At 36.8% G+C, this 27,463-nt stretch overlaps 1 long non-coding RNA gene across 1 annotated transcript in view; it reads left to right on the top strand.

Annotated features, from left to right (window-relative positions):
- LOC141401254 (uncharacterized) overlaps positions 1 to 27,463 on the top strand; it is a 307,733-nt gene that overhangs the window by 22,985 nt on the left and 257,285 nt on the right. Inside the window, exon 2 of the long non-coding RNA XR_012412303.1 lies at positions 17,227 to 17,469. This is a non-coding gene — a long non-coding RNA (uncharacterized lncRNA). The remainder of the gene's footprint in view (positions 1 to 17,226; positions 17,470 to 27,463) is intronic.

Here is a 27,463-nt window from a genome sequence, read left to right as displayed (position 1 = left end):
ACTGCTGCCTTCGATATGATTTCGAGAAAGCTTCTTATATATAAGTTACACTGCTTGGGTATATCGACAAAAATTATTAGTCTCATCGAAAACATATATAAAAGTACAAAGTCAGTTGTGTGGACAGGAAATTCACTATCAGAACCTTTCAACACTTATACAGGAGTCCGTCAAGGATGTTTGTTATCACCCCTGCTGTTTACATTATATATAAATGATATTCATGATTGGTTGGAAGGTGGTCTAATGATCGACACGATGAATATTCGTGTGCTACTTTATGCCGATGACATTGTCATATTAGCGGATGATAGAAATGTACTACAAAATATGATAATAAAGTTGGAACATTACTGTAAATTATGGAATATGGTAGTAAATTTATCAAAATCTAAAATTATGGTGTTCCGTAATGGAGGCCGATTATCTAACAATGAGAGATGGCAATATCAGAACCGAGACATTGAAATAGTAAATGAATTTTGTTATTTAGGTGTAATTCTAACACCGAAAATGACATTTACAAAACATGTTAACACTAGAAATAGTAAATCAAAAACTTGTATTAATGCAACTTGGAATGGAATTTTAATTAAACCGGAAATATCGGTAATAGCCAAATGGAAAATCTTCCAAAGTGTATGCAGATCAACTCAGTCCTATGGAGCACAAGTATGGGGATTCGGTTGGTTTGAAGAAGTGGATAAATTACAGAGGTATTTCCTAAAAAGAATACTACGACAACCAGACTCTATACCGAATTATATACTATCGTTGGAAACAGATATAGTAGACAACCACTTTTATACACTGAAACTACATGCTGATTACATTCAAAATGTTATATATAAATACCGAGCGGGGCGTCTACCACATATACTCGCATTAAAAACTTGGGAGAAGAGAATATTTTGGGCCCAAGCATTGACAAATTTCGGCGAAGAAAATAATGAAACATTCACAAACATATGCATAACATCAGTTGAATGGGGACTAAAAACAAATGCTATTTTAAACAAGCTTAGAACACAAAGTTATATGCAAAAAAGGGAAAAGGCTAATAATAGTGAAACAAGATTCTACCGTTATTTAAATCCAGATGTGGGTGTAGAGTATATGAAAAATGTATGGAATGTAGACAAAATTTCAACTATAATGAGAACAAGAGCTGATTTATTGCCATTGAAAGGAAACACTTTCAATAATGAGGAATCCCGAAATTGTACATTATGTAACACAGCGGAAATTGAAAATTTGCAACATTTCATAGCCAAATGTCCTTTGTTCAGAGATTTAAGAATACGATACTTTGGAAATACATATCTTGAAGAAATTGATTTAATAAAGGCCTTAAATGGAGATACAGAAAATGGTTGGGACAACTTGTATAACTATGTAAAATGTGCTCTTAAATATAGAAAACTTATAATTCGTGAAGAATTCTAAAATTTAACTGAATAATATAAAATGAATTGTAATAATAAGATACATGTATTAACAAATGATAACTAACGGTTTAGACAGACAACTTTAATAAGTTATTGTCAGAATGTAAATATTTTATTTTGTTATCTTTAAGATAATTAGTTTATCCATCAATTTTGTATAAACAAATTTTTATGAAAGAAACAAAATAAAAATCTAATCTAATCTAAATCTGTGGCGATCCTGTGGGATCGAAACTAGCCTTCCCTGCCTTACCCCTTGGCGAACAATGCAAAACTTTCTCCACTAATAAATTAGTTGCTTTAAAATATTAAAGCAACAACAATGGGGCTAAGCCAGACTATTTAGGATAAACAAAAAACTTATTTCCACATTTGAAAAAAAAAAATATTTTTTAAAAACCGTTTTTATTTCCTCAGCATTTATGCTAACGATCTGGTGCGCACGATAACTCTCGAAAGGATGAACCGATTTGGTCCAAAATTTGGCTTTGGCAATATTTTGTCCAAACTTAGTTTAAGCTCGAAGATGGGTTATATCGGTCCACTCCTTCCGGTACCTTCCCCAAAAAAGTTCAAAAACTCTTCATGATAACTCTTGAAGGGAATAACCGATTTGGTCTATACTTTGCACATCGCGAAAATTGCTACAAAACTTAGATGAGGTTATAATATGGACTCAATTGGTCCACTCCTTCGGGTACCTCACACACAAAATTTCGGAAAAGTTCAGTTTAGGACCTGGTCTCGAATCGCTTTGATTTTTGTTTTAGTAAGTTGTATTCGCTGTCCTCTATACGACAGTACGAGTTTCATTAGGGGCAAGTCCACACTTCCTGAGCAAATAGCCTGAAAGTTGAAAAAATCCTTATGACACCGTCTGTAGTGGTTTGAGCGCAAAATAACTCTCGAACGGAACCGCCGATTCGATTCAAAATTCGGCCTTCACAATACTTTGTCTATACTTAGTTTAAGTTCGAAGAGAAGCCATATCGGTTCACTCCTTCAGGTACCTCCCCCCCAAAAGTTAAAAAATGTTTGGAAAAATTGTGCGCACGATAACTCTTGAAGGGAAGGACCTACTTGGTCCATACTTTACGCATCCTAATATATACCAGATATAGATCAGGTTTGAATATGGACTATATTTGCTTATTCCTTCTGGTACCTCCCACACAAAATTTCGGATAAGTTCACTTTAAGACCTTCTTGGTTGAAAATTTGGACCGGTTTGGTTGAAAATTTGGCCTTCGTCATATTTTGTCCAAACTTAGTTTAACTTCTAAGATGGCCCATATCGGTATTCTCCTTAGGATACCTCCCCCACAAAAGTTCAACATTTGTGTCCAAGTGCAGTTCAGGGTCTGTTCGGAGATTCTTTGCAAATTTATACCGATGATGTTTTTTGTGGTCCTGTTTACAGCCATATATGTTTTCCGTGGACAAGTCCATGCTTCCTGGCATACCGGTCCAACAGTTGTACGATACCTATCGAAAAGATATGACTCTCAAAATAAGATCCACTTCTGTAATGCACTCCTCCGCAACACTTTTGAACTTTAATCCTAATCCACATTTTTATCGGGTTCAAATGTCCAAAAAGGGCCACAAAATTCTGAAAAAGACCCTAAATACATTCGATCTGCCCGTAGATGAAATTTCCTATTCACACGGCTTTGCCGACAGATACTTATTTACTTGTTTTATATTTCAATGGAATAAAGGTTTTAGTGAGTAATAGGCAATAGTTCAAAACTTTGAGAAAAAATTTCGAAAAGTTATAACCCTAATGTAAATCTTCTTTTATATTTGATTAGCTCATGAGCAGTAACATATTACCGGAAATATGAAAGGCGGCCAATGAATCTACATTTACTCTTCCGAGGAATAAGCCATGATATGACGGTGGAGCTAAGTATTTGAATTACTGAAGGGAAACTACGTAAATATTCCATATTTTCTACACATTTACTGTGGTGTGGGGTATATTCGGTTTCGCCCGACTTTGATATTTTCCTTACTGTTTTTTTTTGTTCGGTCCCGTACAATGTAATTGAACACAAGCTTAGGAAACATATATACATTTTTACGCTGTCATTGCAGAGGATTAATTTCAGTGGGTGGTTATCTTTGTGGCGCCAGGAGTTGTATAAATCTGGTTTTTTCGGGCAATGCTGATTGGAGATTCATTATTTTTACCCTTTGAGAGGTTTTGGATAGTCATTCAGAGCTACAGTAGCTCGTCAAAATCTTTATGAAATGAATTAATATATTTTAAGCAAATTACTACCACTTTCAGACTTCTGAAAAAGAGTTCCAGCGTGCTTTCAAGATGTTTGGGATCTACTTAAACTTCACGAAAGGGAACTTAATCCTCTCAGCGACAGAAAAAAAAAACAACATGTCGTTTCTGCAGCCACCTAAGTATTATTGTTGGCGAAGACTGATTTCAATTGAACATAGTTGCTTATCAAATTCTGCACAGAGACGTATACGATGTTTGGCGACTAAGTCGACCCGTGGAACCCATATAGTAAGCAATGCGAATAACGCTATCCATCACATGATTCTGAACGTGGCTTTTCTCTTCGAATTGTAGTTTAGCTTGTATTCAAGTTTGTTGCATGTGCTGCAATCATCACAATTGTTTCGCACAGGTAGTCATCATTCTGTAATCATTCTGCGATTATTTGAGCTTTCCCAAACAGATTTCATGTAGATAGCATTGTTGGTTCCTGACTTATATGTTATTGGTGTTTCAATTCCCTTAGCGCAAAGCTGGTTACATACCCTTACTGCTTTGTGTGACGACAGCCTTGAGCTTATAACAAAGTGATTTGCCATGACTGCTTGGTCCCAAAGACAATATCTACTGGTGCTAGTTGAGTTGAGCTGGTACGCGTGAACATAGTCGTCCATTGTCATATTTCGATAGGCTGGTTTGCCGCTGCTTTACTCTCAATTTTCATTCGCCTTTTACCTTGTTGATATCAAACAGTTCCTTCAATGAATCCACGTTTTGTTTTTTTTTTCTGCAACACCTGCACTCTTGCAAAAGTTTTGTTAATTTTGCACAAATTGATAGATCATCCCTCAAATTGTATGTAAACGGATACTATCTACCATAAACAATTTTTATACCCTCCACCATATGGAGGGTATAATTAAATTTGTCATTCCGTTTGTAACACATCGAAATATTCGTCGGAGACCCTATAAAGTATATATATTATTGATCAGCATAAAATTCTATGTCGATTTGACCATGTCCGTCTGTCCGTCCGTCCGTCAGTCCGTCCGTCTGTCTGTCTGTTGAAATCAAGATGCAGCTCGCAATTTTAAAGATAGAGAGTCAAAATTTGGTACAGAAGTTTTTATTACTTGCAGGATGGTTGGTATTGAAAATGGGATATATCGGTCCACGTTTTGATATAGCCCCCATAGAACGGTACCTCCCGATTTTCGGTATTTTTAAGGTTTTAGCTTCATTATCCTACCAAAATGGCTGAAATTTGGTACGTGGTCTTCTTTAGGGGTATAAAACTTTCCCCCAGAATTTTGTCGGTATCGGTCCACAGCTTCATATAGCCCCCATAGAACGGTACCTCCCGATTTCGGTATATTAAAGATTTTAGCTTCATTATCCTACCAAAATGGCTGAAATTTGGTACGTAGTCTTCTATAGGGGTATGAAACTTTCTCCCAGAATTTTGTTGGTATCGGTACACACCTTCATATAGCCCCCATAGAACGGTATCTCCCAATTTTCGGTATTTTGAAGGTTTTAGCTTCATTATCCTACCAAAATGGCTGAAATTTGGTACGTAGTCTTCTTTAGGGGTATAAAACTTTCCCCCAGAATTTTGTCGGTATCGGTCCACACCTTCATATAGCCCCCATAGAACAGTACCTCCCGATTTTCGGTATTTTGAAGGTTTTAGCTTCATTATCACACCGAAATGGCTGCAATTCGGTACTTAGTCTACGTTGGTGGTATAAAACTTTCCCCCAGAACTTTTTCGGTATCGGTCCATGCCTTCATATAGCCCCCATGGAAAGGTACCTCCCGATTTTTGTATTTTGAAGGTTGTGTCTTCAATATTCCACCAAAAATGGCTGAAATTTGGTATTTAGTCTTCAATGTGATATAAAACTGTTCGCCAGAAATATGTCTGTACAGGTCCACGCTTTCATATTGCCCCATTTCTGAATAAAATTCGTCGGTATAGGTCCACGTTTCGATATAGCCCCCATAGAACGGTACCTACCGATATTCGTAATACTGAAGATTGTGACGCCAATATCCAACCGAAATGGCTGAAATTCGTTATTTCGTCTTCCAAGAGTTATAAAATATTCCAGAAGAGTATTATCAGTATAGGTCCACGTCTTTCTATATCCCCATAGAAGCGCACTTCTTGATTTTCGGTATTTTTTAAGTTTTAGCCACATTCTCTTACCGAAATATAGGAAATTTGGTATTAGTCTTCTTTGAGCCTAAAAACTTTCCGTCAGAAATTTGTCGGTATAGATCGACGTTTTGAAATAGGCACCATAGAATGGTGTTTTACCGAAATTGCTGAAATTTAGTATTAAGTCTTCTTCATACACGAAAGGAAACTAATTATTCCATTTTACTTCAATACAACTTGTGGTGGAGGGTATAACAAGTTCGGCCCGGCCGAACTTAACGCCGTTCTTACTTGTTGGTATAGATGTTTTGTGACCACTGGGAACCTCAAACGTCAAACAGATAGTTCGATCAAAATGTAGCTAAAACAAGTAAAAAAGTATCGGTCGGCTTTGCCGACAGAGATGTACCCTCAGCCTGTGTGATTGAAATACTTTTTTTTTCCAAAAAAAAAAAAAAAAAAACAAAAAAAATGTATGGGCGTATGAACCGACAGAAATATGGATTGGATTAAAGCTCAAAAATTTGCGGGGGATTTCGATAGATAGGGCTTTTGTACCATACTAGCCTACGAAAAGCATAATATCGGGCCACTATGGAAACCTTCAGTAAAAATGTCCAAAGGATCCTCGAACAGACTCTCAACTACAAAAATGTGTTGAACATTTGTATGAGTGGTATCCCAAGTATTGGACCGATAGGTCCCAAATTTTAACATAAACTAAGCTTGGACAAAACATTTCGAAATCGAAAATTTGGACCAAATCGGTTGCTACGTTTGTGAGATATTGCTCTTATCATTTTAGCAAATATTTTCAAACATTTGTGGGAAAGGTACCGGAAGCAGTAAATCTTTAAGCACTACCATCAAATTTCATCTAATATTCGAAGAAATATTACGATATCAAAAGTGTGGACGAACGCAGTATTCGGTTCGAGCTCTACAGACACTACATATGGTGCCATAGGGGTTCTTTTACAACTTTCGGGCTGTTTTCTCAAGAAGTATGGACTAGCCCCTGAAGAAACGTTTACTGTCGTAACTGAGACAGAGAATGCATGTAAACAAAAATCAAAGTGATTCGGGAACAGGGCTTAAAGTGAATTTATCCAAAATTTTGTGTGGGAGGTACCCGAAGGACTGAACAAAACAAATATAGTCCATATTCGTACCTGATCTATATCTGGTAAATATATTAGGATGTGTAATGTATGGAAAAAAATCGCTCACTCCCAACCAGAGTTATCGTGCGCACAACTTGTCCGAACATTTTTGAACTTTTTTGTGGGAGGTACCTGAAGGTGTGTACCTATATGGCTTATCTTCGAACTTAAACTAAGTTTGCACAAAATATTACGAAGGCCACATTTTGGACCGACTCATTAGATTCGTTCAAGAGTTTTCTTGCGCTCCAACCACTACACACGGTGTAATAGGGTTTTTTGTGCACCTTTAGGCTACTTTCTCAGGAAGTGTGGACTTGCCCCTGATGAAACTTGTACCGTCGTATGGGGGGGCAGTGAATACAAGTTGATACAATAAAAATCAAAGCGATTCGAGAGCAGGCCCTAAACTGAACTTTTCCGAAATTTTGTGTGGGAGGTATCCGAATGGGTGGACCGATTGAGTCCATATTTGAACCTCATATTACTCTGGTAGAAGGTTTATGCTATACAAAGTATGGACCAAATCGGTCAATCCGTTCGAGAGTTATCGTGGGATCCAGTCAGCAGGACAGACAGACGGACGGACATGGCTAGATCAACTCCAAATTGTCTAAAACACATTTTGTCCAAACATACTTGGGGTCTAAAACCATTATTTCGATGCGGTACATTTTTATCGTATCAGAGTGTATATAGCCTCTTTAGCCTAAAGGCTGAGGGTATAATCATCAAAATACCGAACATAAGATGGTACCGTTATATAGGCGCTATGCCATAACATGGAACTATGTTGACAATTTTTGATGGAGATGTTTTGTGGCCACTGGGAACCTAAAAAGCCAAATTACAAGTAGTTCGGTCAAAAAATGTAACTAAAATCCTCAAAATACTGAAAATCGGAAGGTACCGTTATATGAGTGCTGTACCCAAACATAGACCTATATGGGCAATTTTTAATGGAGAAGTTTTGTGACTACTGGTATCTAAAAGTCGTCAAATTACAGGTAGTTCGGTCAAAAATGTAGCTAAAATCCTCAAAATACCGAAAATCGGGAGGTACCGTTTCATGACGCTATTTCAAAACTTGGACCTTTGTTGGAGATGTTTAGTGACCAACGGAAACTACAAAAAAAAAACGTACACTTACAAGTAGTTCGGTTGTCCTTCAACCAATCAAAAATACAAATTCATAGTAACTTGGACAAATTCAAAATATTCCCGTTTTTTCAGTAAATCTGAGCAAAGTTTCCCCATCATTGTTCTTTTACAGGGAAACGATTGCGCATTTCATGAACTAACCATAGCATCTATGGTAAAGTTAAACAAGAATTGTAACAATTTGCTAAATTTGATAAAGTTTTTGCTCTTCACATAGTAGATGATGCTTACAAAAAAACGAAAAGAAAAAAAGAAAAACTTCACTGCAAGTGTACAAAGAAATCAGAAGAAGTTCTCGGTAAACGAAGAGAAAACTTTTCCATCCATATCTAATAAAAGAAGTACTTTGGCGTCAGAATGACCAGCCAAATACTTTGTGACAAACCAACAACGTATATTGTACATAAGTATGTTTGCACATCTGACTGAAGGTAAATAGAAGTTGGTAGGTGGGTGAATGGACTTGAATGTTTTGTTTTTTTGTTTTCACAAATATTCCACAGGCATGACCATAGCGTTACTTTTCTTTGTATTGCTACACCCGAAACGCTGCTTGATTCTTTTTACAAACAATTCCATTATTCTGTCATTTTGATATCCAATATTGTTCTTATTGTTGTTGATACCGATGTTGGGGTTTCAGTATTTTTATTCCAACAACCGACAGAAATATGATATATTTTCATACATATGCACATATATGTACATAGATGTGTATGTATTTCTTTGGAAAATAAAAGTTTCTGTTTCTTTTGATTGTTTGATTTCTAAGAATCGATTTTGTAATATTTATTATATTCTTGTGTCTGTGATTGAAGTTCTCTTTTTTTCTGTGGACTGTAAATGCTATTGACATGTGGGAATATTTTTCAAGCACCCACTTTTACTTTGGGCTTAATTATGTTAAACTTTTTATACCTCCCAACAAGTTCGTGGGTAGTGAAGGGTACTCTAGGCTTCTCATTCCGTTGCTATTATGCCATGTTACCAGCATTAGTAAATCTATAATTTAAGTTGTCTATTGTATTGCATATACATAAAGAATATGTTTTAGGTGCCAGTATATGTAGCCTCAACAATGCCGACTATTCAGAACAGATTTTCGTTGTTGTGGCCACAGAACGCAAGGAAACCTCGCGGAGACTTTTTTACCTAAGAATTGGCAACTTGACTATTTCTAGAACATTCTCATTGCTCTGATATGTTAACGGGATATTGTATTTGACTGATCATGGCCGGGATAGTGAATATATTCTCTTTATAGTCGCTTCCATCTGGGATGCAATAAAAATAATGTTGACGATTTTAACATTTATGTAAATGATGACTAGTTCCTTATAAAAGGGAAGAACAATAGAAATCATCGTTACCCCACAAACTTATGATATTTATTATACTGTGCCACAAAATGGAGGTGAAAATCTGGGGCAGAGATAATTCCTTTTGGGGGTGACAGCCCAAACTGAGTATATTAAGAATCCGGGAGGACAAATCCGTCGTGAGTCGAACTTCCGAGTTATGGCGTGATGAAGTTTCTGCTGAAGACCCTGTAAGGTATCTGAAATTAGCGTTATATCTTTGTTAACTGTTGTTTTAGCTTATTTATGAGATGACATGTCTGCAGTCAAATCGAATGAGGATTATTTTTATAGAGCACTTCGACCTCCTAACTCGCTCCCTTCAGGTCCTATTCGTCCCTTATTTTAAGAACCGCTATAAAAGTGCCACAAGATGACGTTTTTCAAATTGCGAAACGTTCTGCAAAAATGTCGCTCAGAAAATTTTAGGTACGGCTTGACAACTAATCCATTTTGTCTCGTTTTCATAGTCGATTTGTGCATTTATCCGGTTTTTATTAAAAAAAAAAACTATATTTTGTTGTTTTGTATAGTCGTTGTTTATTGGTTGTTCGAATATACAGAATATGCAAAACACCAAACATAGTTTTTTCTAAGCCAAAATGACGACAAAATCGATTAGTTGTCAATGAGAGTCGTACCTAAAATAATGGTTTTAGACCCCAAGTATTTTTGGACGAAATCCGTTTCAGACAATTTGGAATTGATATAGCCGTGTCCGTCTGTCTGTCTGGAGTGCAAGATAACTCTCAAACGGATCAACCGATTCGGTCCAAAATTTGGCTTTCGAAGATGGGTTATATTAATCCACTCCTTCCGGTACCTTCCCCACAAAAGTTCGAAAATGTTCGGAAAATTTGTGCGTACGATAACCCTTAAAGGGAGTAACCGATTTGGTCCATACTTTGCACGTAGTGAAATTTTTAACAGACTTAGATAAGGTTCCAATATGGACGCAATTGCTTCGCTCCTTCGGTTCACTTTAAGACCGGCTCTCACTCTCACTTTGATTTCTGGGAAGTCCATACTTTTTAAGAAAACAGCCCGAAAGGTGTAACAACCCCTATTGCACCATATGTAGTGGTTGAAGAGCACGATACCTCTCGAACTGATCAACCGATTTGGTCCTAAATTTGGCCTTTGTCATATTTTGTCCAAACATACCGGTCCACAACTTTTGGTACTTCATCCCAATATTTAAAAAATATCACTCATTCTCGATATCTCTTAAACGGGTTATAACGAGTGGTTTTATCTAGGGCTGAGGTAGGCTCAGTCGCTGCTAATGTCGGCCTAAGGACCCACAAACCTTAAGTAAAACACGAGTGGTTACTAGTTTAATCTTTATTGTGAACTCTTAGTGTTTGATGAACGAATAATATATGTGTGTGTGGAAAGTGGATGCAATATTAGTTATTAGTTGAGTTCGTTTCTGTGTTATTAGGCGGCTGTCGGATCGGCAGTGGCTAGGTAATCGTCTGGTGTGGCTCGGCTCCACACTAATCGGTTTGCTGTCGGCTCGAGGAAGTCGGGTGGCTTTTGGCTCGGCAGCTGTAGGTTGTGGCTCGGCTCTACAAGACTCCGGTTGCTGTCGGCTCGGGGCAATCGGGTAGCTTTCGGATCGGCAGTTGTCGGATGTGGCTCGGCACTACAAGACTCTGGTTGGTGTCGGCTTGGGGCAATCGGTAACTTTAGGTTCTGTAATGCTTTCGGGAGGCTGTCGGCTCGGCAGTCGTCGGGTGTATGACACGACTCGATGGCATTCGGGTTGCTGTGTGGGAAAGAGGTTGGTCAATATTCAGGAGCTGGCTATGAGCATTGAGCTGGCTATGAGCGTTGAGCTGGCTATGAGCATTGAGCTTGCTAAGAGCTTAGAGCTTGCTAAGAACTTGGAGCAGGCTTGGAGCTGATTAAGAGCTTGGAGCTTGCTAAGAGTCTGGAGCTTGCTAAGAGACTTGGAGCTTGCTAAGAGCTTGGAGCTTGCTAAGAGTCTGGAGCTTGCTAAGAGACTTGGAGCTTACTAAGAGCATGGAGCTAGCTAAGAGGTTGGAGCTTGCTAAGAGCTGGAGCTTGCTAAGAGACTTACTAGGAGTGTGTTCGAATCTTAGCTAACGAGTAACGATACTGCGGTCGAGCCACACGTCTTGTCGTACTTTGTCGACTTTTGATCGACCACTTGGGTGAGTAAAACCAGAATACATATTCGGGTGGTTGCACGAAGTGAATGAGAATTATTATTGAATGGGATTGTTGTTGACTGAACTGAACCCAACATATGCTATGTGATGATAGGCCACTATTGAGTATGGCGTAAGTTTGTAAGTTTGATACTGACGGTATAATGGAAACATTAAGGTGGGATGGATATCAATGAGGGTCGAATGAGATGTAAGAATTGTATGAAACCGTCTCGTTACAGGGTCAACCAATTTGGTCCAAACTTTGGATCTCATAACATTTTGTCAAAATTAAGTTTATCTTCTAAACTGGCCCATTTCGGCCCTCTCCTTGGGGTACATACTCCACAAAAGTTCACGATTTGTGTCTAGGTGCAGTTTAGGGTCTGTTCGAAGGTCCTTTGGAAATGTATACCGATGCTATTTGTTGTCGTCTTGTTTACAGATATATTAAGTTTTCCGTGGACAAATCCATGCTTTCTGGCATACTGGTCCAAAAGTTATACGATGACAATTCAATAATGGACAATGTCGGTCCATTCCTTCAAGTACCTTATCCGCAAAACTTTTGTACTTTAATCCTAATCTACATTTTTGTCATTTTTGTACGCCCAAAATATTGAAAACACCCTAAATACATAAGTATTTTTTGGGGAGAATGGTGTTTCAATTTACACCGATACCGATTGATACTTTTTTACTTATTCCAAAGCAAAATTGTTCCGTTCGAGGGACATATGTCCGCTAATATAAAAGGAAACAAGGTAAATTCTGCTCCTTGTCATGTACCTTTTATTACTATCATCAACAATTGATGTACTACAATTTGTTCCAAAGGTATCCTAGTGACCTTGTTGCTGTAACAGTAAATGATATCGCTCATTTACTCAAAGAGTGGCATAACTCAAAAAATGTGTTTTCTGAGTTAGCAATTTCTATTTTTTCTAGGACTTCTACTTCATCTTGTGTCAAATTCAAATCGATATCTCAAAAACTCGACGAGATACAGCTCATTTACTACGAGTTTCGCATAATTCAACACAAAACCTTTTTTTAGTTTATGAAGCACTAGAAAACTTCAAATCATGCTTGATCTTGCACAGAAATTTAGCATTGGTATCTCTGTTTGCGAAATATGGTCCAAGTAGTTATTTGAGTTTTTGTGTAATAATGTTTTTAAATGAAGAAGTCAAATTTCAATCGCCAACTTAAAACGCGTTTTTTCTCGAACCTGGATTTTTCGAGATGTGTCACTATATGAGTAAATGAGCGATATGGTTGTAAGTTCGTTTTTCTACCTAATTTGGTACTGGGTCTATCTCAGTCTCTAAGAATAAGACGGTTCGATGGTTTGCAGCCACAAAGCTACAGGAGCTAGTTCAATAGATTTGGCAGGATTTAAAGAGGTGCAGAGTGATGTTTATGTCATGTGTGAATGCTATTTAAACCTGTTTGATAGGCTTGTTGATCTAGGTGTTCTCTCTTGTAACATTGGACTTCTCTTTTTACATCATGAATATCCCTCCTGGGTGGGGGAGTCCTATCCACCATATGGTGATTAGGATGGCTCTTACGGTAACACACTGCAAAGAAAGCGTGTCATTGTGTTGAAATACTGGAAGAGTCATTGCGTTGATTTCCACTGAAGACATGAGGAGGCACCCTGTTGCAGTTCGCAGGGCAGCAATCTGACAGGTTTGAATGTTTTTCCATCGCGTTTTACATATATTTGCGGACCATACTGGCGCGCATAGCTTACCACGGACCGAACTATCGCATTATATGTGGTCAACAAGGTTTCTTTATGGGCATACCAAGTGCTGTCGGCTAGGGATTTGAGGACCTTGTTTCTACATCTCAGCTTGTCGCAGATAGCTGTGGCATGCGCTGACTACGTGAACATGCTGTCGAATGAGACCCCTAAAATCTAGGGGTAGTTGGTGGTCGGAATTCTGCTACCATCGAACATGACAGGTTTGAATGTTTATCCATCGCGTTTTACATATATTTGCGGACCATACTGGCGCGCATAGCTTACCACAGACCGAACTATCGCATTATATGTGGTCAACAAGGTTTCTTTATGGGCATACCAAGTGCTGTCGGCTAGGGATTTGAGGACCTTGTTTCTACATCTCAGCTTGTCGAAGATAGCTGTGGCATGCGCTGACTACGTGAACATGCTGTCGAATGAGACCCCTAGAATCTAGGGGTAGTTGGTGGTCGGAATTCTGCTACCATCGAACATGACATTCAACACATTGTTCACCACTGCAGTCCATGTCGTGAACAGAGTAGCCGTAGATTTGGCGTATTTTTCATCACGTGAAAAACGGTGGTAAGAATAGTCAAGCAAGAGTTCAGTTTTTCACAAAAGTGACATCAGGAAAGTTACCTGGCTCCAACATCGTACAACCATCCGCATATGTTACGATCCAATGCCGTCTGGAGTAAGTGGAAAAAGTTAAACAGTTTGGGAGATATCACTTCACCATGAGGAACACCCTATTTCATTCTACGGGGCTTGGACTTCTTGTTCATGAATTCCATGTACAACTGGTGTCCACATATATAATTGACTATCCAACCTTTTCATCTTGACCAGAGGGTAGTCTGTTTGATGTCCTTAAACAGTGTTGAGTATTTGGCAGTATCAAAGGCTTTAGATAAGTCAAGCTCTGGTTGAGTCCTTGACGTATATGTGTGGAGGTGGTGTGCAGCGCTGTTGTCATGCTGTGCTGATTACGGAACCCATGCTAATGATCGGCAACTGGATAGCTATTGCTACTGCTGGGGAGGATTAAAGCCTCATGAGTCTTTGCTACGGGCGACATAAGCGACATCGATCTGTACGATTCACCTTTGCTGACTTCCTTGCCTTAAGTGGTGGGACCACCCAGCCTATTTTCCAGACATTGCACAGTGGATCCATTTGTATGGAGAAAGTGCCCAAAAATTAAGCCAATGCGCCGGTTACAGCTTTGTGCTGCTGCGAAGAGTGTTTTAAGAAACCACGAGCGTAACATTCTCCCCCCTTTCCCCTTTGGAGGGGGTATACGGTAAGATTTGTTTTATGCTGTTAATACAAAATGACATAAACTTTGGAAAATTATTCCCGAGGTGGATACTGGTGGGCAACATGACTAAAACCAAAATACACTAAGAAATTATGCAGCTTACTAGAATTCCACAACACGCTAAAACATTATTTTTTAACGAAAATTAAGCTATTACCTCCTCCTTCAAAATCCACTATAATATTTTGCTATACGTATTAGTTTCGCGATATTTTGAATATATTTACTTGCACTTAAAATACGGGTTGTACTCGCAACAAAAAATATTAGTCAAATGTTCCGGCTTTTGAAGCCGTTCTTAAGAAGACCGCGTTCGAACGAAACAAAAATTAATATATTTTTAAAAAGGTCCATTTCATAGCTGTCAGAGTTGCCAGATGTTGTATCAAAATTTTGAATTCATTTTTTATTTTTGGCCAATGGGTGGATCCACAGTGCATTGGAAACGATGTGGATCTTTAGCGATAAGTTGAGATATTTTATAAGATCCAGCTATTTCAGCATTACCGTGAAGATTCCATCAGGGCCCAACGATTGAATTTGCGTTCCTGATGACATTGACATTCCCAAGAAGGTAGAGATCTAAGGCAGCGTACTACTCTGCTCTTCTACATGTCACTCATGGGATCCTCGACAAACTGTCGAATAAAATTATATGTGCACCCCTTTGGATCAGTCAGCGTAACGTTGCCAAACATGAAGAGGTCTCATCTTCCTTATTTCCAATGTTCGAGAGTGACTTAGACGTTGCCCACAATTCATTTATTCCAGCTACAATGTTGCAACTCTTCAGATGATCTTGCTACTTGTTTTGTTAATATTAACCGACCAATCTGTTAACTTCTAGTGTCAGCTACCTGACACTGGGGTCACTGGGGTTGGCACGGCGAAGCTCATTACGCTCATTTGCTAATCCCTTCGCAAATGCTGGAAAATTTGTTCTCACTTCGGGTATTCGAACAACCGGTATGTATATGGCGAGCGGCTGCAGTAATGATGATGTCTCGAAACGTCCTTTCTGCTACCCGAACACCAGAAATGTTGGGCAGATCTCTGATGCGGTGATTAGTAAACTCTCTGAAACCCGGCCAATTATCTTTACTATGATTGATTAGAATTAGGGATAAGAAAGTCGACTTTCGATCAATCGATTAATCGACTGTTTGCAGCCAAAAGTCTAAACTTTTTTCTGGAGGGAAAATCGCATAATCGATAATCTTGTGATCAATTTTCGAGTTTGCCCATAGATGGTTGACTTGGCGGTTTTACACTTTTGGCCGTTTTGCAGTTTCAAAAGAAAACTTGAAAATCGACGAATAGTCAGTCGAATATAATCGATTTTCTGCGGTTATGAAAAAGTTGAAAGTAGAGTTTTTAGACAACTGAAATAATCGCCAGACCGAAAAATCGCATTTTTAGTTTTAGACCAAAATCGAACATTGCTTTCCAATACCTATCCCTAATTATATTGCGGCGTTGATGAAATCGGGCGGTCTGCTGATGGAGACAAAAATGGGGAGATGGTCTGATCCAAGAGAAACGACGGGTTGCCATGTGACGTATTTTGTCGGACCAGGTGACACGGTGGTTATGTCTAGCGAACTGTGACACTCTCCGCTTATTCTGGTAGTTAACCCGTGCTATCCGAGCGATATTTGTTTACCAGTTCTTTGTTTTGGTTAAAAAACGAATCCTACAAAAATTTGTGAAAATCGGATCGAACTTTCATGTATGGCCAAAAATCGCTCAAATATTCATATTGGAGCTATTTACAAATCACATCCGATTTCCTCAAATTGTTGTTGGATTAATTTTTTAATCACAACATTGAACTGGTAAAGTTTTTTTTATCGATTGGACCATAATTGCGGCCTTTTGATAATTTTCCTGAAGATGCAATTGGGATCCATACAAATTACTATGGAAACAAAGATTGCACGGGTCACTCCCAACCGGTTTTTTGAAAAAAATGTAGGGAATGGGAAGGAGTTCCAAAAAGAATTTGTTCGCCCTAATGTACCTGCAAATGCTTTCTTTCATAGAAAACCCCAACAGGAAACTTTTTCGGTATGAATGAAAACCCCTATTAAGGTCTTCTGTTGTATTAAAACGGATCCCTACGAGGATATAAATTACTCGAAAAATTCCTCATGCTCAGTTGGAGGTCATTACAATTCTCGTTTATTTTATAGAAGACCTTACAACAACATTTATGAAACCCTCTTTATGCTTAAATTTTTTTAGAAAACCATGCTTTAAGTCATACTTGAATTCTCCATGAAAATGATTAAATTCTATATCTTCAACAATTATATAAAACCACCAATTTGCTCTTCGTCACAACAATAAAAACAACTTTTTTGTTTCTATGAGATATACATGAAAACTAAACTTTTGCCTGTGTTTTTTTTCTACTGTCATTTCCTTATCTAGAGAGGCGAGTCGAATACGAGTGTACCAAAAGTTAATTTAGTTGGCAATTTATGATGGCATTGTAAATTTATGGCTATGACTTGCATAATGAAGCAACCAACCAGCACCTGGAAAATGTGACCAGTGCAAAGGTGTGGTTGCATACGACATCACATAATTTGAATATTTTTACACCGCCAGAGAGAGAGAGAGAGAGAGAGTTTATGAACAGTGAAATAGCATGTTGGATGGATGCAACAAGGGGTAAGTGTTAAGTATTTTATGTATATTACAGACTAGTATTATTCTTTACTTTATTTCAATGGAAATGGTGAACAAAGAGAGTTCAAGTCATTAATAGTAGAATTTTAAAAGATTGGATGGAAATAGCCTTTTTAAGTGATACTCAAAGGTACTTCTTTGGCGAATAAAGACCCGACCACGCCCGAAACGACTGAACCGTTTTTAATGAAATTGTTGAGGTAGTTTTGGCATCTTCCACACGTCCTATATTTTAAAACGCTATATATGCAAACCTTTTGACCGTAACGGTTGTCGAGTTTTTTTATTTGGAACTAAAATACCCGACCACGCCCCCTTTTAAAATAAGTTATATCTTAAAAACTGATCGTCGCGTCCAATCTTTTCAATACACTATACTTCGAAAACTACTGAACGTAATTTCATGAAATTTTCAGAAAATGGATATGACATTCCCTATGGTAAAAATTAGCCTGTTGATAAATTTTAAATCAGTTATGAACAACACAGTACCCAACGTCGATTTCAGTTCGTGTGTTTTCCCAGCAAACCAAATGTCGGATGTCCGACACATCTGAACAATTTCGAAAGCAAAACCTTTCAGATTTCGTTCCGATTTGTAAACGATTTTTCGCAGGGGAATTCGATCAGATTTCATTTCTTTGCAAATATCGGCAGAAATTTTCCCTTCGAATATACTAATGTTTTTCTTCTGATTTCGGTACAAATTCGAAGCGAAATGTCGGAAACTAATTTCCCTTCGCACAACAACCACCACCGTCACTGCCGGTATACCGCCATTTTGTGTCTGTATCTACACAGCAAACCAATCGTACCGACATCGTACAAAATCAGATGGTACGTCCGATATCTGATCCAAAATCGTAACGATACCTTAACGAAAGTTGTATGAAGTGGTTGACATAATTTCGGAACGAAATGTCGGAGCGAAATCGGATCGATTTCGGTCAGAATTCGGAAGAAAATCCTTGGAAAATTCGGAATGCGAATTTTTTCCTCCGAATTTTCGTACAGATTTCTGAACGATTTCGGAATAATGTCGTATGAATATCAAAGGAAAAAATTTTTCTCTGACGCATCTTTTTTATTGTTTAATTTTTCTCTGATCTTTAATTTCAAACGTACCTCATTGTAGTTATCATTTTGTAGTTATTGTAGAACAATGTGAACTTTGTGCACGAATATGTTGAGTCTATCAGCACTAGCTTGAATTATTATATGTTGCATTTATATTTAAAATATTTAAAAATTTTATATGCGAATTTTATAACCAACCATTTTGTTTTTCGACAACAAACTAAAATGTTGCTTGTTAGATATACCAGGGCAGTTCGGAAACTTCTTAGCCTATCAATGAAAGAGAATATTTAGTTTTTCAAAAATATTTTTATTTTTCAATATAATCTCCTGAAACTTCAATATACTTAGTCCAACGCTTTTCTAGCAATTCTATCCCTTGATTAAAATTGTTTTCCTCAAGGTCTTCAAAATAGTGGTTTACAACTGTAATTGCATCTTCATTTGAGGTAAAATGCTTGCCAGCAAGGAATTTTTTTAGATTTGGGAACAAGTAAAAGTCACTGGGAGCTAAATCAGGAGAATAAGGTGGGTGGTCAAGCAACTCGTACTTTAATTCGTTGATTTTAGCCATTGTTAAAATACTCTTGTGCGCTGGTGCGTTGTCTTGATGAAAAATTATTTTTTTGTGTTGTAAGCCAGGACGTTTTTCTCGAATTTGTACATTTAATTGATCCAAAAGGTTGCAATAATACTCTGAATTTATTGTTTTACCCTTTTGCAGATAGTCAATCAATAAAATACCTTTGAAGTCCCAAAAAACCGTTGCCATAACCTTATCAGCCGATGGAATTGTTTTTGCCTTCTTTGGGGCACTTCCTCCAGCTTCAGTCCATTGTTTGGATTGTTCTTTTGTCTCTGGAGTATAGTGGTGGATCCATGTCTCATCAACAGTTATGAAACGACGCTTAAAATCCATTTTATTTCGCTTAAAACGATCCAAACAAGCTTGAGAAATGTTCATTCTTATGCGTTTTTGATCGACTGTTAACAAGTGCGGCACCCATCTTGCAGAAAGCTTTTTCATCTGTAGTTCTTCATGCAAAATTAAATAGACTCGATCATTTGAGATGCCCATGATATTAGCAATTTCACGCACTTTTATTCGTCGATCATTTAATACCATATCATGCACTTTGGCTACAATTTCTGTTGTTGTTGCTGTTTTTGGACGTCCACTACGTGGTTCATCTTCAATGCTTGTACTACCACGTTTAAATTCAGCAACGCAGTTTTTTACTGTTGCATATGAAGGAGCACTTTCACCTAACACATTCACCATATCATTATGAATTTCTTGTCCCGATAAACCTTTTGTATGTAAATATTTAATGACAGCACGCATTTCTAATTTTTCCATTGTAAAAAAATTGCGGATGCGTCTTTTTTGAACACCTGTTTCTATATGAAGGAGTTGCCAGATCGAAACAAAATTTAACATGTGTTCATAACAGAGATGGAAGTTTCCAAAACACTTAACTTTTTTCTGTTTATACCGCGCTTTTTGTGTTAGGCTAAGAATTTTCCGAACTGCCCTCATATCTTATTTATTCGGAGACTTATATTGAAATTTGATGGAGATTATTGTCGTCTTTGACGTCTTCTATCTAGAATGAAGTTTTGTGGGACAAAACTTAATAAAACGTGATTTTACTTTTGGCAGATTTTTAATGTTTAGGTACGATTTAGAGTTTTGGTTTATTCGGGGACTTATAGTAACGTTTTATGACAAATAATTTTGTAGCATATTTTGATCTGATACGATCACATTTTAAAGGAGTTTTTAACGGTTTTTAAAAAAAGGGACCAAAAAGATCCCTTTAGTGAATCGCATGAGGGTTAGTTTTTTTCATAAAAAGATACCCCGCATTGTTGTCAGTAATTTTGTTAAAAACACTTCCCAGCAAACCAATCGTACCGATATCGTAACGAAATCGGAACAAACTTCAGACGTTACGTCCGATATCTGATCCGAAATCGTAACGATATCTTAACGAAAGTTGTATGAAGTGGTTGACATAATTTCGGAACGAAATGTCGGAGCGAAATCGGATCGATTTCGATCAGAATTCGCAACGAAATCGGAAGAAAATCCTTGGGAAATTCGGAATTCGAATTTTTTCCTCCGAATTTTCGTACAGATTTCTGAACTATTTCGGAATAATGTCGTATGAAAATCGGAGGTACCTTCCGAACATTCGTAAAGATTTCTGAACGATTTTGGAATAATTTCGCATGATTATCGAAGGAAAAAATTTTTCTCTAATGCCTCTTTTTTATTGGTAAATTGTTTTGTTATGTTTTTTTAATGGAAGATTATAATTTCAAAGATATCTAATGATTTTCCCTGTTGTTATCATTTTGTAGTTATAGTAGAACAATGCAAACTCTGTGTACGAATAAGTTGAGTCTATCAGCACTAGCTTGAATTATTTTATGTTGCATTTATATTTAAAATATTTAAAAAATGTATATGCAAATTTTATAACCAACCATTTTGTTTTACGACAACAAACTAAAATGTTGCTTGTTAGATATATACAGAAGGTGGTTGTTGTGCGAAGGGAAATTTGTTTCCGACATATCGATCCGAATTCGTAACGAAATCGGAAGAAAAACATTAGCATATTCGAAGGGAGATTTACTTCCGACATTTTCTCCGAAATCGGAACGAAATCTGAACGAATTCCCCTACGAAAAATCTTCTAGAAATCGATACGAAATCTGAACGATTTTGCTTCCGAAATTATTCCGATACATATGTCGGACATCCGACTTTTGGTTTGCTGGGTTTATACCTAAAATGCAAGGATTCCAAGGAATCTGATGTCGAATATTTCAAAACCTGTAGAAATGGGCGGAACTTGCCACGCCTATTTAGGTTATTCCCGACGTAAACTTTTAAAACGCCGACACACGTGTCTTCTTTTTTTCGGTCTTCTTTCATAATCTGTGCGGGGTTTCTTGTAATTTTAAAAAAAGTTCGATTTTGTTGTGCAGTGTAATTAAAGCTAGTGCTCATAGACTCAATATATTTTTCTTCGATATTCCTACGACATTATTCCGAAGTCGTTCAGAAATCTTTACTAAGCTTCGGAATGCATATCCGGTTTTCAGGAGTGCAGTGGCTTCGCTATCATCTAACTTTTTATCTTTCAAATGTAATTTGTTTTTTACAACGATAGATATTTGACCATTCATTCATTTGCAAAAATCATCGGTCGTTAAGCTCGACTCCAACGAGAAATTAATTAAAATTTGTTGTTTATATCCTTTCCGTACATAAAGTAGTGGACAATTTGCTAGTTAAAGATAAATTATTTTTGCTAGACAACAATGTGCTACCCACTAACTCCAAAATTGACATACATATGTCGACCTATGTTGTATTGATAAATAAACAAGTGATATATAGAACAACATTTCAACATATTTAGGCGTACATAATAATACATATATATGAGCTGCCTGGAGTGGACACTTAGTTCACTTATACACACATATGTATGTATTTTGTATGTACCCAGTAAACCAAATGTCGTATGTCCGACACATCGGAACAATTTCGGAAGCAAAATCGTTCAGAATTCGTTCTGATTTCTATACGATTTTTCATAGGGGAATTCGTTCCGATTTCGGAGAGAATGTCGGATGTAAATTTCCCTTCGAATATGCTAATGTCTTTCTTCCGATTTCGGTACGAATTCTGATCGATATATCGGAAACAACCACCTTTTGTATATATCGAACAAGTTTAGTTTGTTGTCGAAAAACAACATGGTTGTTTATACAATTCGCATATACAATTTTTAAATATGTTAAATATAAATGCAACATATAATAATTCAAGCTATTCCAGATAGACTCAACATATTCGTACACAAAGTTTACGTAGCGTCCGAATGTTGTTCCTATTTCGATACGATGTCGGTACGATTGGTTTGCTGGGTATTGTCTACTGTTAATAACCTCACAATTGTTGTGTCAATAATGAACCTCTGTGACAATTAACGATGAAATGTCATCGTAGCAATTAAAATTAATTAATGTCAAGTGATGGCACAGTGATTGAAATTAATTGTCTAACCATTAGTTGATACTCCATTGTTATTGTTTTTAGTGTTTGTTCGAGTTTTTCTTTCATTTGAAAGTCATTGAAGAAGCGACTACACTTTTAATGAGGTATTAGTGAAGATATTGTAACTTCGCCGTCAATATAAATGAAATATGTTATAAATAAAGACAAATCAGAAAATATTTTAACTTAAGAATTGTCAATTATCAGAATTGTTTTTTTATTTGTAAATAGTTATGCTTATTTCCAATATTATCTAAGTCATTTAAATAAAATACCAAAATTAAAATTAACTTTTTTCGGAGGATATTTTCATTGATACCTTAAAAATAAAAAATTCAACCCCCAAGTCTCAATTCAATGTTAAAATAGGAGAATGTTGGGAACTAAAGCGAAACGTAGACCTATGTGAACAGCTTTCTGTTCACTCTTAAGCCAAAATATCAAATTATTGTAAATTTGGTGGGGGAATTTGTATAAAAGTTGTAAATATCCCAAATTGGATGTACAATTATCAAAGGGCCAAACATACCAAGGCGTAAACGATTTAATTTTTGGTAAAGAAGTTTTTTCCACAATTAAAAAAAATAATTGCCTTAGAAAATTGCACTTTGTCGTTACATAGGATAATAATGGATGTTTTTTTCTGATGAACAATATCAGTTTTGTGAGGATCTACAATTATTATTTGGTGATATTATAAAGGACATTATAACATTAAACTATTAAATAGTGATAACAAAATCGCATTCCGGAACAATTTTATTTCATACTAGCAGATCCGGGTCCGCGTTCCTGACCCGTCGTTTTGTTTTTTTAATGGCAAGTTTTTATGCATTTTATACTCTACAATTTAAAAATAGATATTTTCTACCTCGTTTCTTCGGGTCCATTGTCAGACTGAGTTATTAATTGATGATTATAAATTTTATCAACAGATTTTATCTGTAATATTGTGTTTTTTGCAAAAATTAACCCTTATGCGAGTCACTAAAGGGGTCTTTTTGGTCCCCTTTTTTCAAAAACGTTTAAAACTCCTTCAAAATGTGATCGTATCAGATCAAAATATTCTACAAAATTATTTGTCATAAAATTTTACTATAGCTCCCCGAATACACCAAAACTCTAAATCGTACCTAAATCGTACAGTTTTAGGGTTAATGTTGTACTTCATCTGAGTTTATTAAGTTTTGTCCCACAACAATTCATTCTAGATAGAAGACGTCAACGAAAAACAATTTCTCCATAAAATTTGAATATAAGTCGCCGAATAAATGAAATATGTATTTACAATATATGTATATCAAGAAAATATATACATCAAGTTTGCCAACAAAACTCCCAAATATTTATACCCTACACCACTAGGTAGAAAGGGTTTTATAAGTTTGTTTTGGTAAAAATTCATGTAGCACTGCGAAATATTCGTCGAAGACTCCCAATGTTGTATACCAATCTTCATATCTCGACCAGATAAAGCGTTTTTGAGATGTGTTTCCGTCCGTCCGTCTGTCCATTATAAATTGTAATCAAACTCCAGGCCGCAATTATGGGCCGATCATCACGAAATTTTGCATGGAGGTCGGGTTCAGACCAGAATAGATCCCTATTTTTGTTGGAGATGATCGTGTAATATTTAGCGGGTGAAATGGACCTAAAACAAAATTTGTATCTAATTTTGTAGCGGCTCTGTAGGTCGCAATAATAGTCCGAAATTTTAAATAAGGTAAGAGTATATGGCAATGTAGAGTATATAAATGGACCAGAACTTTTGTGTGAAAATTGTGAAAAAATTTAGAATACAGCTTATATCTTTGCTCCTGAAAGACACATTCTTCCCTCGTGAGTTATATTTGGAAGACGATCTCTGGACCTTTGCACTGATGTCGATTACGTTGATGTACCTGATCGGATAACAGAGCTACAGCCTAAAATATCCAGTTTTTTGTTTGTAGTGTAGTAATTAACACTCTAGAGGTCACAATTATAGCTCAATAGTCACGATTTTGCACGAGGTAAGAGTTTAGGTAGAAGAAAATGCCTATAATTTTGCATGATGATCTGATATCATTTTGCGGGTGACATAGACCATTACTTTTGTATGAAAAATATACAAATTTTATATTAATTTTCTCGTTTAGAGTTAAGCTTGATGATCGGAAATTATTTGCAAGTGAAAAAGGAAAGCCAAGGACTCGAACCCACATAGTCACCAAATTACGTTACCTGGTTTCATTGGTGGTAAAGCAAATCTTCGGACGTATCGACTATGTAATGGCTTCTCTGTCCTAGAACTTATCGCCACATTTCCGTGGCAAAGTATCCGCGTAAATGTACAAAACACATTTGCATTAAAAAAACGATAAGTTTAGATTTAGACAAAATGCTTTAAAAGAAGAAATATTCTACACAAAATTTCACTGTAAGTCCCAGAACAAACTAGATATCTGAGAAAAATACTTTGTTAAGAAAATTACGTTACAAAATTCGATATTATAGGTAGAAATTAGTTGTTAAACTTTTAGAATCTTAATTAAAATTTATTCCATACTGAGTCAAAATCTCCTAAAATACTTCGCCTTTTGGTGATTGTGTCAAAAGAAGAAATGTTTCAAATTAAATTTCATTATGAGTCTCTGAACAAAATAAATTTGTAGCTATAGTATTTAATATCTCCAGAAGCTTTCGCTCTTTATACCCTCAGCATTTATGCTAAGGAGGGTATATACACTTTCATACGGGCAAAATGTGCCTCATCGAAATAATGGTTTTAGACCGTTTCAGACAATTTGGAGTTGATTTAGCTATGTCCGTCCGTCCGACTGTCTGTCTGGCTGGAGAGCACGATAACTCCCGAACGGATCAACCGATTCGGCCCAAAATTTAGCTTTCGTAATATTTTGTCCAAACTAAGTTTAGGACCATCTATCGAATCGAAAACTTGTACTCCCTGCCCCACATACGACGGTACAAGTTTATCAGGGGCAAGTCCATACTTCCTGAGAAAATAGCCTTAAAGTTGCAAAAAAAAACCTATGACACCGTGTGTAGTGATTGGAGCGCAAGATAACTTCCGAATGCATCTGCCGATTCGGTCCAAAATTTGGCCTTCGTAATATTTTTTTCCAAACATAGTTTAAGTTGGAAGTCAAGCCATATCGGTCCACTCCTTCAGGTACCTACCCGAAAAAAGTTCAAAAATGGTCGGAAAAATTGTGCGCACTAATACTCTTGAAGGGATTTGCCGATTTGGTCCATGCTTAACACATCTTAACATATTCACCAGATACAGATCAGGTTCGAATATGGACTATATTTGTCCTCTACTTCGGGTACCTCGCACACCAAATTTGTTGAATTTGTTGAAGCTACTTGCATTCGCTGCCTCAATTACGACGGTTTTTTCAGGGGCAAGTTCACCATATGTAGTGGGTGGAAAGCACTATAACTCTCGAACTGATCAACCGATTTGGCCAAAAATTTGGACTTCGTCATATTTTGTCCAAACAAGAGGGCGCGATATCTATCGGAAAGATATGACTCCCAAAATAAGACCCACTTCCATAATATACTATGTCGGTCCATTCCTTTAAGTACCTATTCCGCAACACTTTCGAAGTCTAATCCTAATCCACAATTTTGTCGGCACGTTCAATAGTCCAAAAACTTTGCACACTTTTTAGATATGGATGACAATACATGAATATGAAACCAAAACCAATATAGCTCAATTTTTTACCATAGGCCAAATATATGATACCCTACACTACAATGAATATGTACAATATATATGGGAGATGTATTTAAATCTGAACTGATTTCGATATAATATGGTACACTTATTTCTAGACTAAATTCCATCACACATTCCAAATTTCATCGAAATCAGACCTGTATAGCGTGCTTTGTTCGGCAAATACGTGAAATTGGCCAAAATATAAATGGGAGCTATATCCAAATCTGGACCGAATTTCACCAAAGGCAATAGCATTCTTCCTATGACTAAAAAAATTATTTTTCCCAATGTTCAGCTGAATCGGACTACAAATGCGACCTGTACGTTGCGAACGGACGGACGGACATGCAAAAATCGACTAAGAAAGTGATTCTATGTACAGTTTGCCAAGGAAATGTTTTCAACCCGAGAAAACGAACACTTTTCATGCATTAATTAGTAAAAATGACAAATATTTACTTACTATTTGGTCGAATTTTTTAAGACCCAATTGAATGGATAAATAAAAAATTACCACACTTACAGCCTGTTCATGTATATCGACCGAAAGGTTTCTTGCGCTTCGGAAGTGGAAAAAAATCATTTTCTGTTCATGTAAACACCTTCGAAACGAAAAGCTATGCGACCGACAAGCCCTACGAAATAACACGTAAACGTACACTTTCCCTTAAATTTGGGTTTATGTATTTCGAAAGGACTGTCTCTTATAGAAAGAGAATGTCAAAATCACTCACTTGCTTTGTAGCTGCCGAGTAGAACGTAAACTCGCGAATAACACCGAAAATCTTAAAACAAATTTATGCAACACATTCTTGAAACAAAACAAAAATTTTACAGATACGTTTCAATGGCACTTTCATTCATTATTTTGAAGAAATCAATTAAATAAAATAATTCAAAATACTGACACATTTTATTTTTCAAACAAAACAAATCCCCCCATACCATTGCTATCGAAAACGATATCGTTTTCGAATGTTTCTCGAGAGTTTTGCGGATATTTTGTTCGAGAACGACACACGAGAATGAATTAAAAACGATTCACTCGTCGCTCAGTTTGTGGCAGGAAATCCTTCGATTTCGAATAT

This window comes from Musca autumnalis, unplaced genomic scaffold (assembly GCF_047663935.1).
Source record: "Musca autumnalis isolate F117 unplaced genomic scaffold, ASM4766393v1 scaffold_4, whole genome shotgun sequence".
Lineage (NCBI taxonomy): Eukaryota > Metazoa > Arthropoda > Insecta > Diptera > Muscidae > Musca > Musca autumnalis.
The sequence above is the reverse complement of the archived record's forward strand: the minus strand, read 5'-3'. Positions and strand labels throughout refer to the sequence as shown.